The sequence below is a fragment of the Trachurus japonicus genome, chromosome 1 (assembly GCF_045865225.1).
Source record: "Trachurus japonicus isolate A0001 chromosome 1, Traja_1.0".
In the NCBI taxonomy this organism is placed as follows: Eukaryota; Metazoa; Chordata; class Actinopteri; order Carangiformes; family Carangidae; genus Trachurus; species Trachurus japonicus.
Window position 1 is genome coordinate 11,199,550 of NC_140907.1, and position 11,581 is coordinate 11,211,130.

The following is an 11,581-nucleotide window of genomic DNA, read 5'->3' on the forward strand; positions in this document are numbered from 1 at the left end:
GATTGTGTGTCACTGGGGCGAAAATCTGAAATGGCAGAATCGAGTGTTACCGCCATTGCCCTGTGGGAAGTGTTATTGTAATGGTGTCTTCTGTTTGTCATGGTGAATTCCATACAATAAGTAGTTTTTTGTTAGTCTGTCCCGGGGAATATTCTTTGGGGAGGGGGAAAAAAAAAACTATTTATGGGAAATTTACCGCTTTTATATAGCATTGGGAATTTCCGTAGATTATATCCTTCAAGCGAAATGGTCAAAACACTGTCAGCGACTTTAAACACAGAATAAAAGGCTGAGGACTGACACATTAGCAGTACACTGACACTGAAGGTCTAACCCATGCTGGGCGGTGGTCAGGCAGAAAAGGGTGCTATCACTTTAAGAGATCCACGTCCTCTCCCAAACCACGCTCGATCACTTTGTGCCGGCTTGCCTGGTTAGTAGCAGTACTTTGTTGTTGTTTTTTCCAGTTGTCAGAGAAGTTTCTTTTTTTCCCCATACTGAAGCTCCCATGTTCTGGTTTTGTATCGTGGATGTGCTGCACATTGACAAGTGTGCCATAGCTCACCCTCCCCTTGTTTATGTTTCGTGAATACCCGATAGCCAACTGGTTTCATATGGCTATTTTTGGAAAAATGCTGCCCGCTCATCAAGACTTAAAAATAACAAGGACTAAGCAGGGGCATTCTTCTTCTTTCTTCTGAAATCCACCAAAACAGACGAGAACCGCACTGGACTCTTAAGCAGCTTTGTGGGCCCGCAGAGCTCCTCTGCTACCCGGGGAGCCTGGCTTCCAGCAGCTATGGCCCATTCATCACCTGCTTTCAAAGGCCACCACCAAGCCGCCTCCAGCTAGAAGGCCAGGTAGGGTGCCGGGTGGTGCACAATGTTTGGGGGATTAGTAATCAAAGGAGTGTTGAGGCTAGGGCCCTCCGTCCCAGCCGTCCATTCAGCCATAGCAGGGGACGAGATCTCCAGCAGCGGCCAAGGTCATCGTCTCCAGCTCGGCAGGAGGTAACTGGGAAAGAACCCTGGGAACCAGCCGCCTGCTCTGTGCTAATCATGGGGCTAGCAGGCTAGCAGCACAGCAGGTGTCTCACCCGCCAAACATTCATCTGTTTGTGCCGTGGATAACATGGCTGACAACAAGAGAAAGCCTTACTTTTACTTTCCTCTCACTTTCGCCCACTTTTTCCTCCATTCTTTCTCCCCTTTGTTGATCTCTTTTGCTCTGTTCCAGCCCGATTTTGTGGGATTTGGTTCGTCTTTCTTTGAACTAAACTGTATGCTGACTAAGTGGTCCTCAGAGCTTCCTGGGAGAAGTGTTGGGGTACAATGACAAAGGCTATTTGAGGATGAAAACTGAAATGTCTTTCTAAAAAGTTTTACTCAAGTTACCATGGTTTCAAACAAACGTGGTCAAACTGCCATTCCCTTTGTAAAAATCTTTTATTTTTTTCTTTGTGGATGCAACATGGTAATACCACATCATAAGAAAAAAACTTTTGTTGTTAAAGTCTGAGGTCACTCTTTGGATCTGCTACTGCCGCCGTCAATCCCGTATCACGGAGTAGTGATTATGACCATCGTTTTAAGCTGATTTGGCGTCCTGTGGTGTGAGACACTGGGTTTTTTTCAAATCCCGATCAGACAGCTGGTTGCCGACTCACACACTGTGGCAGAGTGGCCCATAGATCGCACTCTGGACAGATTAGCTTAGCCCGCTAAGGTCTGAGCAGGGGGAAACAAGCAGTGAGGTAACGATGATGTAAAATGAATCATTGTCGTTTTCCAGTCGGAGGCAAGACGGCAAACCATGCCCCGCCACCCCACCCTCCCACAAATACACCCCTGTCGGGATATTGGCAAGTTGTCATGACGACAGGGATGTTCTGCTGATGAAGTCTCGCTCAGCACTGTCCAATCAGATCGTGGAGCTACAACCGCAGCGTGAACAGGGGAGGACGCACCTATTCCAGTTGCACAATGCTGAGAGAGGACAGGCGAAAACCCGGGACCACCAACGGGAAATTGGCAAACCGGGGGACGCTGTCAATGGGCCGCCATGGTTCGACAATACACAAACAGCGGGGGTCGTGGATACGGGGGCTGCCAGGTAGGGGGTCTCCATGATGTCTGTTGCTATTTGAGCCGCGATTCTTTGCTCCTATTAATACAAAGTATGAATGCATTATTTATCTTCACTGTTGGCATGCATTTATTGAAGACTGCCATTAATACGGCTTATGTGGTGTTTCGGGACGTTGGTCGCAGCTACTGGACTGCTCCAGGTGCACTTTACCAAATTGGCAAATCACTCCTGCAGGTGGTTTTTCTTTTCTTTTCTTTTTGTTACAAATGTTCAACAGCAGCAAGAACCACAACAAAAAGCAAGGGACATTTTTGAAAAGGAGGGAAATGTCATGTGGCATTAACTTTAATGCAGTTTTGTATTCATTTCACGGCGGGATATGGACCAAGAGTAGAAGGGGCTAATGTGCACTAACCGCAGGAGGCAAAGTGAATGAAAAACTGTGCTAGTGTTAGTTTGATTCAGGCCTTTTATTCCAAACCCTGGGGAGGATTTGTCTTTTTATTTTGCTGCTGGCTGACCAAAGGAGAAGCCCAGGCTGTGTGTAGCTCCATGAAAGATGGAGGGCTTGGTGGGGGCGCACTCTGGTTTTTTTCCAGGCACTGCAGGTAGCCATTACGGTCATCATCCTCTTAAGCTTATTATTACAACCTATTGAATTGTAGCTGCCTACAATTAATATTCAGGTTTTCTTTCAAACGCTGGCTTGTTCATAAGACGATTATGGTTTGCATTTATTTCTCTTAGCATTAATTTAAGCAACTACCCCCCTCTCCCCTTTTCTTACCCCTCCCTTGCTGAGCTCCTATCCCTCTATCATGGGGTCTCTGTGGGACACCATTCGACAGACTGACCCCCAATAGTGGTTGTGTTTGACTCTTCAAACTTGAGAATCAAATGTAGTTTGTCAGCATGGCCAAACCACCTTTATTATCTCCTGGCAGGACATCAGAATGTTTCTTTTTCTTTCTTTCTTTCTTTCTTTCTTTCTTTCTTTCTTTCTTTCTTTCTTTCTTTCTTTCTTTCTTTCTTTCTTTCTTTCTTTCTTCTTCTTTTTTTTTGATGTCCTCTTTAGTACGACATTTTTGGCAAATGATGGCTCCACAATGAGTTGACCAGCCCAGCAGGATGGCTTGGTAATTTTGCTGGTCAAAAGACTGGTGAACCATCAGTGTCTTTAAAGAGCAGGTCTATTTGTTTCATATAAAACAATGATTTTTTCATATTGTCCCAAACTGTTTTTGAGTGTGTGGTCCATTGAGGTTGCAGTTTAAAAAATAATAATAAAAATGTGTGTTGTGGGCCTTACTGATAGTGGGAACAAATGACAATATAAAAACAATAGTGCACTTTTGGTTATTTGATTGGTATAAAGTACAGTTTATGTATTTAGTAATTTCAATAACATTGAGTCAGCCCTGTTTTGAGCATATGTTTCACAAGTGTGAAACCTGGCCTGAGCTACATGTACAGTGATCCCATGCTTCAAGTGCTGCAACTTCTGCCCCTTTTCTCAGTATTGTTTTAATGCAAACAAGCAAACATGTCACTTTACATGAGAGAATTCTTTATGAGCGCATGCAAGTCATCTTTATGGATATATTTACTCATCCACACATGCTGTATGTATGAAACGATGGCAAAAGCAGCTGTAGCAGCAGTAATTGGTCATTCATAATGTCACTCAGTACTGTCCAGCAGTGAATAACAAGCTTTACTTATTTAACCTTCATGAGACCTACAATACAAGCTAACAGCAGCTGTGGTGGAAAGTGGTAAAAGTGTAATAATAGTATAAGTGCGATCAGCTACAGTAACATTTTTGTTGTTTTAATGGATTACACTGTATTTGGGTAGAGACTAATTCTACATAATGCTCCCATGTTTCCATCACAAGCCTTGTGGCATGTGTTAAAACATCTTCACATTAACATGAGACCAGCCAAACCAGCGAAAAGTTGCCTATTCACTGTCACCTCTGAATTGGAGGGAAGGGGTTTTCCCATTGCTTTGAAATTACACACCACAAATGTTCTGGAGAGTTTGCGGACAATGATGTCAGATTGTCACAGGGCGAGTGGGTTTGTAGCAGGAAAACCACTGAAGTGAGATGATTGCCCTTCTTGTGATGCAGATTAGTAACATTTTGGCGACTGGGGTCAGATGTGGTGAGCTTGTCGCCATCCTGTTTACATTCTGACCTTGAGGCTTGGAGAGATGTTAACAGCATTGTGTTGACTGTGAATGGGGGAACCCAATACAAAGACTCCAAGAAATGTTAACATGCAAAATTAGTCCTTTTCGTACAAATGTCACAGTGTTTATTGGGTTTTTGTTTTTTTGCCTTTACAAGGATGTTTTTCCAAAGAGCTGCAGAGGCTCGATGCCTGATGAAGATGTTGAAGAAACCACAAAGGCCTCTGGGAAACCCAATGAAACCTGCTTGGAATTCATTCATGACGTGATGTAATCAACTGCTGCTGCCATCTAGATAAATCACAGCTTGCAACATCCTAAGACACAGGGATAATCGGCTGATGTTTCATGGGCTGAAATCAATCTCCACAGACACATGTGTCAGTAAATGTCATCTTGAGGTTGATTGGACCACCCAGAGGTTGCACATTAACAGCCATGCGGTTTCCATTGAAGAAGTTCCAGGGTTGCACCCTAAAGGCCATTCCCCCTGCCCACCAACCCCACAGATCCAGGTCCTGTGATCTATGACTGGGGTCCCCTTCCGCTAATTACTGTGTTTGAAAAGAACCCGAGCATGGACGAGAGAGGAAAACAGACTGCTCCAGAGGAAAAATGTCATTCCTAACAGTTTGGCCTGCATTCCTCAAAACAAGGAACCAGAAATGGAGTAAAACAACGTCTGATGGCAGTCACACAGCAGACACTTCACGTTTCACTCAGACCCCGGGCTGAAAGTGTCTGTGGTGACCAAGTGAGAATGAGGGGAGCAGTTGGCGTGAATTAATTGCCTGTCACTTGTCAGTGCAGCACAGGAAAAGCTAGCAAATGTGCAACTCTTTTTCTGAGTAACTGTCAGCCAAGGACAATGAATGCATCCCATTTTTTTCCCCCCACCTTCCCTACATCTGACTTAATGGAGAAAGACACGGACCACAGACAGAGCTGTGAGAGAGTGTACAGCAGCAATGTGGTCAGGTTGTAAACACACACACATGAAGAGGAAGAGCGGGATTACAAACAGGTTTGATCTCCTCGGGGCTGTCCAGACTTGCTGACAGTGGAGGAGGGGAAGTGGAAGGAGGCGGTGGAGCAGTGATTTGGGCTCCTTTTATTCACTCCTTGCCCGTCAACTACCTCTCTCTCTCTTTCGCCGGCAGCGTTGTCATTTGGGCTGTCCGGATACAACTGAAAGTCCGGCATTGATAGAAGCACCACAATGAGACAGACACACAGGCAGACAAATGCACCTGGAGGCTGAAGACTTGGAAAACAGCTGAGACCCACCAATTTGTTAACAGTACAATTTTCAGCAGAGTCCTAATGTACACCCCTCCACACCCCACATCTCAATCTCCCTCTGTTTTGTCTTGCTCCATTGTTCATTATTTTGAAGGCACTGAATGAGAAGCTAGACTAATTTCTTCATCCAGAATGGTCAAAGGAGAACCCAAACTACCTTTAATGGCAAACAAATCAAATTGAATTCATTATTATCATTCCTTTTTTTCAAATGAATCAAAAGCTTGTTTTAATTCCAGTGAAATTGAGTTCCATTTATCTTTATCCAGTTGTAATATTATCCTCTTTGTTCATATCCTATTGGTCTAGGAACAAGTAGGGATAGGCAGATCAGGAGATAATGATGGCGGGCCTTTCTTCTAGTGATGAGGCCCAATGCGAGGATGACACGGTCCAAAGATGAAGCACCTTCCTCCCCAGCCAATTTAGAAAGGAGAATTAAAGGTCCAGCACAGCCAGAAAGTGAATCACGTCCTTCAAGTTAATGTGTGACATCTAATATCATTTGTGGCTAAAAGGCAGATGTCTCTTCTAAAAGACTAAAGAGTCACTATACATCTGCAGGAGAAATGTGACCGATCCATTAAATCCCATCTCCTTTAAAGAAGGCATAAGTTAAAAAAGAAGCTCTGGTGGTGCAGCGTGATATTAATCCATCCTCATTATTGTCTGGAATTAAGCTATGAAACAACTTTAATGATTTATTTCAGTTTTCAGCTCCCTATGTTGTATTCATCGCTGTAGAATATTGTAATTGCTCTTAAAACATTCACAGTGTTTGAATATTTAATGCTTCCAATTCACAGATTCCCAAAACACGTGTAATGTTTCATGCACGGGCAGCTTAAAAAAATTTGTTTGTACATGTAGTGTAATGCAAATTGTATTGGCAAATGCTCAGATGATAAAACACCATGTCTATTTTAATTAGATCCCCAGATAGTAGATGCTATAACTATATGTATCATCACACAGAATGCCTGCCTATAATATAATAGAAGATACAGTATGTTACTGTGCCATCTGCACTGCATGATGCAGCCAATGTAGTGGAGGCAAATCTGCTTCTAATAAGAATTTGAGCCCGTGATGGGTTCATGTATGTTAGCAGTCAAAGACCGAGTAGAAGGAAATGACAAATGATAATGTCCTGCCAGTCAGTTTAGACTCACACACACACACACACTTGGGCATGCACATGCACACATCAAATGGAGCTGGAACATCTGTCAGACACCGGACCAGTGGTTTAGTTAAAAGATGAGGAGGGGTCTGGTGAACACTCTGCTATTCATTTATCTCGCATTGCTGCCCATTGGTTTTAATTATGGTTGGTTCTTTCAAGTTAGAAATAGGCATGCTTCAAAAACAGAGCTGGCCTTTTTGTGTTTTCCCATTGTTTCTGTGGGGCTTTGCACATGGGGGCAAGGGTCCGTATGCATGTGTGTGTGCGTGAAATCTTTCTGTCTCCCTACCTCATCCATCTGTCTATTTGCATGTGTGCACTTTTTTTTTTGCAATTGAGGAGCCCTTCTTTGCATGCATGCGTGTGCACGTCAGTGCGGTGCGTTGTGCCATGTATGTGCAGAGCTGGTCTGCCTTATTTTCTCGGCACAGCTGCAATAGGACCGCATTGATGTGTAACCCAAGCCGGCACTTTAAAGGGCGGGAGGCCTGGACAGACGTGGTCTTGCTAGTATACCAGATGGGGCTTTATGATGAAAAGACCATAATCCCCATCCAGGCATCACTTCCATCACTTGTGCACTACAAAGCCATTCACAGCTTTTTTTATTGCAAGAAATAATCTCTTTTTTTTCCACAGTCCCAAACAGAGTATAGTTTGTTTTTTTTTAGTTTCTCTCCTCCTCCTCTTGCTTTCACTGTATTTCTATCTTTATCTTTCCCATCTCACATCGCACTGTTTCTCCATCCCTCCCTCCATATCTCCCTCATCTCTCTCTTTGACCCCTCAATCCACCACCCCCGCCCCCCAACCCCACCCCCCCTCGTTTGCTCTTGAAGACTTGCAAATGTGGCATTAGCTAATATTCAGAGAGCCAGGCAAGCGATCCCTTTTTATCCGCCAGGGCCCTACTGATTGAGCTACAGTGTGTGCATTGGAAATGAGTGCTGCGCTGGGGCTGGCAAACCCCATGCCTCTGATTGGTATTCAATATACATGTCACTGCAGGACATGCTAGTTTGGGGCTATGGGTTTACACACTCTCTCCCTCTCCCTCTCTCTCTTATTCCCTCCTAATACCAGCCATAGAAAATCCCTTTCTTTGCCACTGTCACTTAAAAAGAGGACAGCAAATTGGACACAGGGGCAATTAATAGGCTGGGCCAGGCTTACTGTAAATGTGGTTGACATATTTTTCCGCTTTTGTTGTATTAAATATCAGGGCTTTCAGACAGTCCACTACATTTAGATGTAGATGTCTCCCCCTCCCCTCACTGCTTGGTACACAGGACTTTAAAGAAAACAGGCAGGCCTGCCTCTTATTGACTCTGGAATCTTCATTGTACTTGTATGTCCCTCTCTGCTCTCCCTTCTCTCTCCCTCAGAGTCCCTCATGCATGCACAGTACTGTATATATGTATTTCTCATTAATTCACTTGAAAATATATTCATTTAAACACTTTTGCAAATTATCTTTCCATATCTGTTAAAGCATATGGGTGTGTGTACAGTATATCCATTCATACACTCTCTGAAATCCCCCACCACCCGTTTAAAACTAAGTGGTTCAGTTTTTTCAATCATAAAATCCACCCAGAGAAGGTCCTCCCTCGCTCTCGGTTGCCTGTTTTCTTTCATTCCTATGAGCCTCGGAGTGCACACCAGGGGAATACAGGATTTCTGTCTGTCTTCGACTTACATCACGGTTGCAGAATATGTCAGGGATTGGACTCGCATTTACATGAGGTGTAGCCTGCATGAAAACTGACATGGCAGAAGCGGTGTGTGGCTTTTAGCTGCGATATCCTCAGTGGGACCCGGGCAGTGACGTACACCAGAGCACCTGGTGCGTCAGTGGCGGATTTGCTACTGCGATTTCAAGGAAACATTAATCACATTCGGAGTCAGGAGGCAGCTGGGGAAAATAACCATCTTATACTAATGCGACACATAGGCTACTTTTTTTTGGTCATTTTTAAAGCATCCGAATAAAAAACCAAAAAGGAAGCATGAATGAAGTATTCCTATCTAACCTGTGTTTAGTCATAGTACATGAGAAAAGTAGTTTATGAGAGGACTTTATGTGAGGAGATATTTATATGATGAGAGCACACTCAGTCTTAGTTTTGTGGGCCAGCAGACTGTCGAGCACATGGATCTGTTTCCAGTTCAAACTTCCTCTTGTACTTTCCCTTTAGGAGGGAGAAAAAGAGAGTCTGCTGATGTCGGTGGTGAGTCAATACTCTACTCCAGATCAAGACACGTTCACTCCTCTCCTGCTCAAATCTAAGGGCCTATCTGTTGGTTCCCTTCTTGTGGGCCCCGTTCCAGGTTTGCCTTGGCCCTCTTCCAGGTGTGGGAAGTGAAGTGTAAACAGTTTACAGATCTGCTGTGGCTGGGGAGGGCCAAGGGCTTTAGCTGGGAGGAATGTAACCTGAACACCACTTCACAGGGAGGCAGCGCTGCGAGATGGAGCATTCATGCATATTGTGTCAGGGCCTAACAGGAAACTGACCCAGCAGTTCAAGGGAGAAGCAGCTGGTGAGAACGCCTGCTGACGTCAGTGATCATGGAGGGGTGTGTGTGTGTGTGTGTGCAGAGGCAAAGAGGCTGCTTGGCTTTTGCCCTACAAGCTATCATTCCTTAGACTTTACAGGTTTAATATCACGTACATCCATGATGGATGAGTTAGAATGGAGCACGTACACATTGAGCCTGCCCATCTTCCATCATAGCAGCTAACTCAGTGGATTACATTCAAATATGCACAATCACAGATATATTTTCAAACCTGATACTGCCATCGTCACGTTTTTAAAGGGATAGTTCAACATTTTGGCAAATTGGCCCATTGCCACTATCCTTATAGTTTTAGGAGTATGTTCGTTACCTTTAATTCACGGTGCAAGCTGTTTTTAGAACAGTGGAGCAGAGCCGCAAGCTGCTCAGAGCTACGTTACGGAGGCTAATGGAATTTCTTGGTTTCCCTCATCAAACTCATCAAATACACGATCCTCTCGGCTCTGCTCCTCCGTTCTAAAAAAAGCTTGCACCAACAATTAAAGGTAACAGACCTACTCCTAAAACTATAGGAATTATGGCAATGGGCCAATTTGCTAAAATGTTGAACTATCCCTTTAACTACAGTATGTATAGCAGCTTATCTTTACTCTTTTATCAGTACTATTGGATCCAGGAAGTAAAAGAAAAAAGTGCAGCCACACTGCAGGACTGCAATCAGTGTTTGTGTTGCACTTACATGAATCAATCAAAGGTTTAATCAGAAGCTTAGACACCTTGCAGGTGAGTCTCTGCTATTGGTCAAGCTGCACCAAGGCTGGATCCTGTACTTAATGCAGCTCAATGGTTTCTTTGAGCAGGCTCCGCGCTAGTTATTGAAGATGGTAAGTGGAATGGACTGCACTTGTATAGATCTTCTCTGGCCTTATTACCCACTGAAAGCCCTTTAAAAAGGAAGCATTACTGAGCCATTCACATAGCCCCTTTTTTCTACACACAGCACTTTTCTATCATAGGGTTATACATATTCATACAGGCTGAATTGCAATTTTGTTTGACGTAATTTATTCATGCGAGACGATTTCTCTTCCGGACAGGAAATGGCTAGCTATGAAGACAGATGGCATCATCACTGTCAGTCCCCCATACGTTAAAACTGTGTTTTAAAGACAACTGCTTGGCCTCTATCCATAACATATCTGATCTCTCTTCATACTATCACACCTGAAAAACATGCGTGCACACTGGGCATGTGCGACGCTGAGGTAAACAGGAAGCAGGTTGTCTGCTCTGCAGTTAGTTGCTGAAAATAGTATGAAGGGAGAACAGCACAGGCAGTTGTAGCGTTAAAATGTAAAATGTGACTGCACAACAGCTGCTGTCAAAGATAACAAGGTTAGTAACCAAAATGCCAAATGCAGCAAAAAAAAGAAAAAGAAGAAAAAAAAAAGTATTCTAAAAATAAATGTGTGGATGCAACCTAGGTGGTATTAGAAAAGCTAAAGTGGGTAGACAGATGCATGGCTGTGCTTATTAAAATGACATTTGGCTTTTGCATAAAGACTAAATGTGCAGTCCAGAGATGGTGATATCACCTGTCTTCAAGCTCTTGCAATGTGCATCACTAGTGAGCTTCATGCATGTGTAAAATCACCTGGTGTCACATGATGTGCATGTGCTGTCTCTCTGTTGTCTGGGAATGAATGCAGCTGAGCCCGCTGTTGCTGTGCCACTAAAACTCAGTGCAGGAAAATGAGGTGCTGGCAACAAAGAGCTTTGAGAAAGCAGACACGTATCTCCAAGGACACATACCACCCAGCAGATCAAAGGACCTAGAGGACGTGTTTAATGGGGAAACCACACCGGTTTTCAAAGCACTGTAGTCCTGCATCTCACTTGGCCACCGAGGCCCACGATAGAAATTCTAATACATCTGCCTGTCAGTTAATTGAAGCCCCATTCTCTCCCCTGGGGGACAGCAGGCTGGTCTTTAGAGAGCATCTTTGTCCTGCCGCATGCTCGTCATTAATTATTATTCCTCAATCACCTCCCCAATAACACTGTTTATTGTTGGAGTGTGTTTTTGTGTCTTGTCACCTATCTCTTGTCTTGGGAGAAGACGCTGATGTTTGACAGAGACGGAGATCACAAGACTATCCACACACATTCGCACATATCAGATCAGCCTACCTTTGGGGATGTTGTGTGTTGGCTGTGGAGATGTTTGGTTGTCAGTGTTGTTTCATTTGATCATTTGACGGGGGGGAGGATTCAGAGTCAGTACCTTG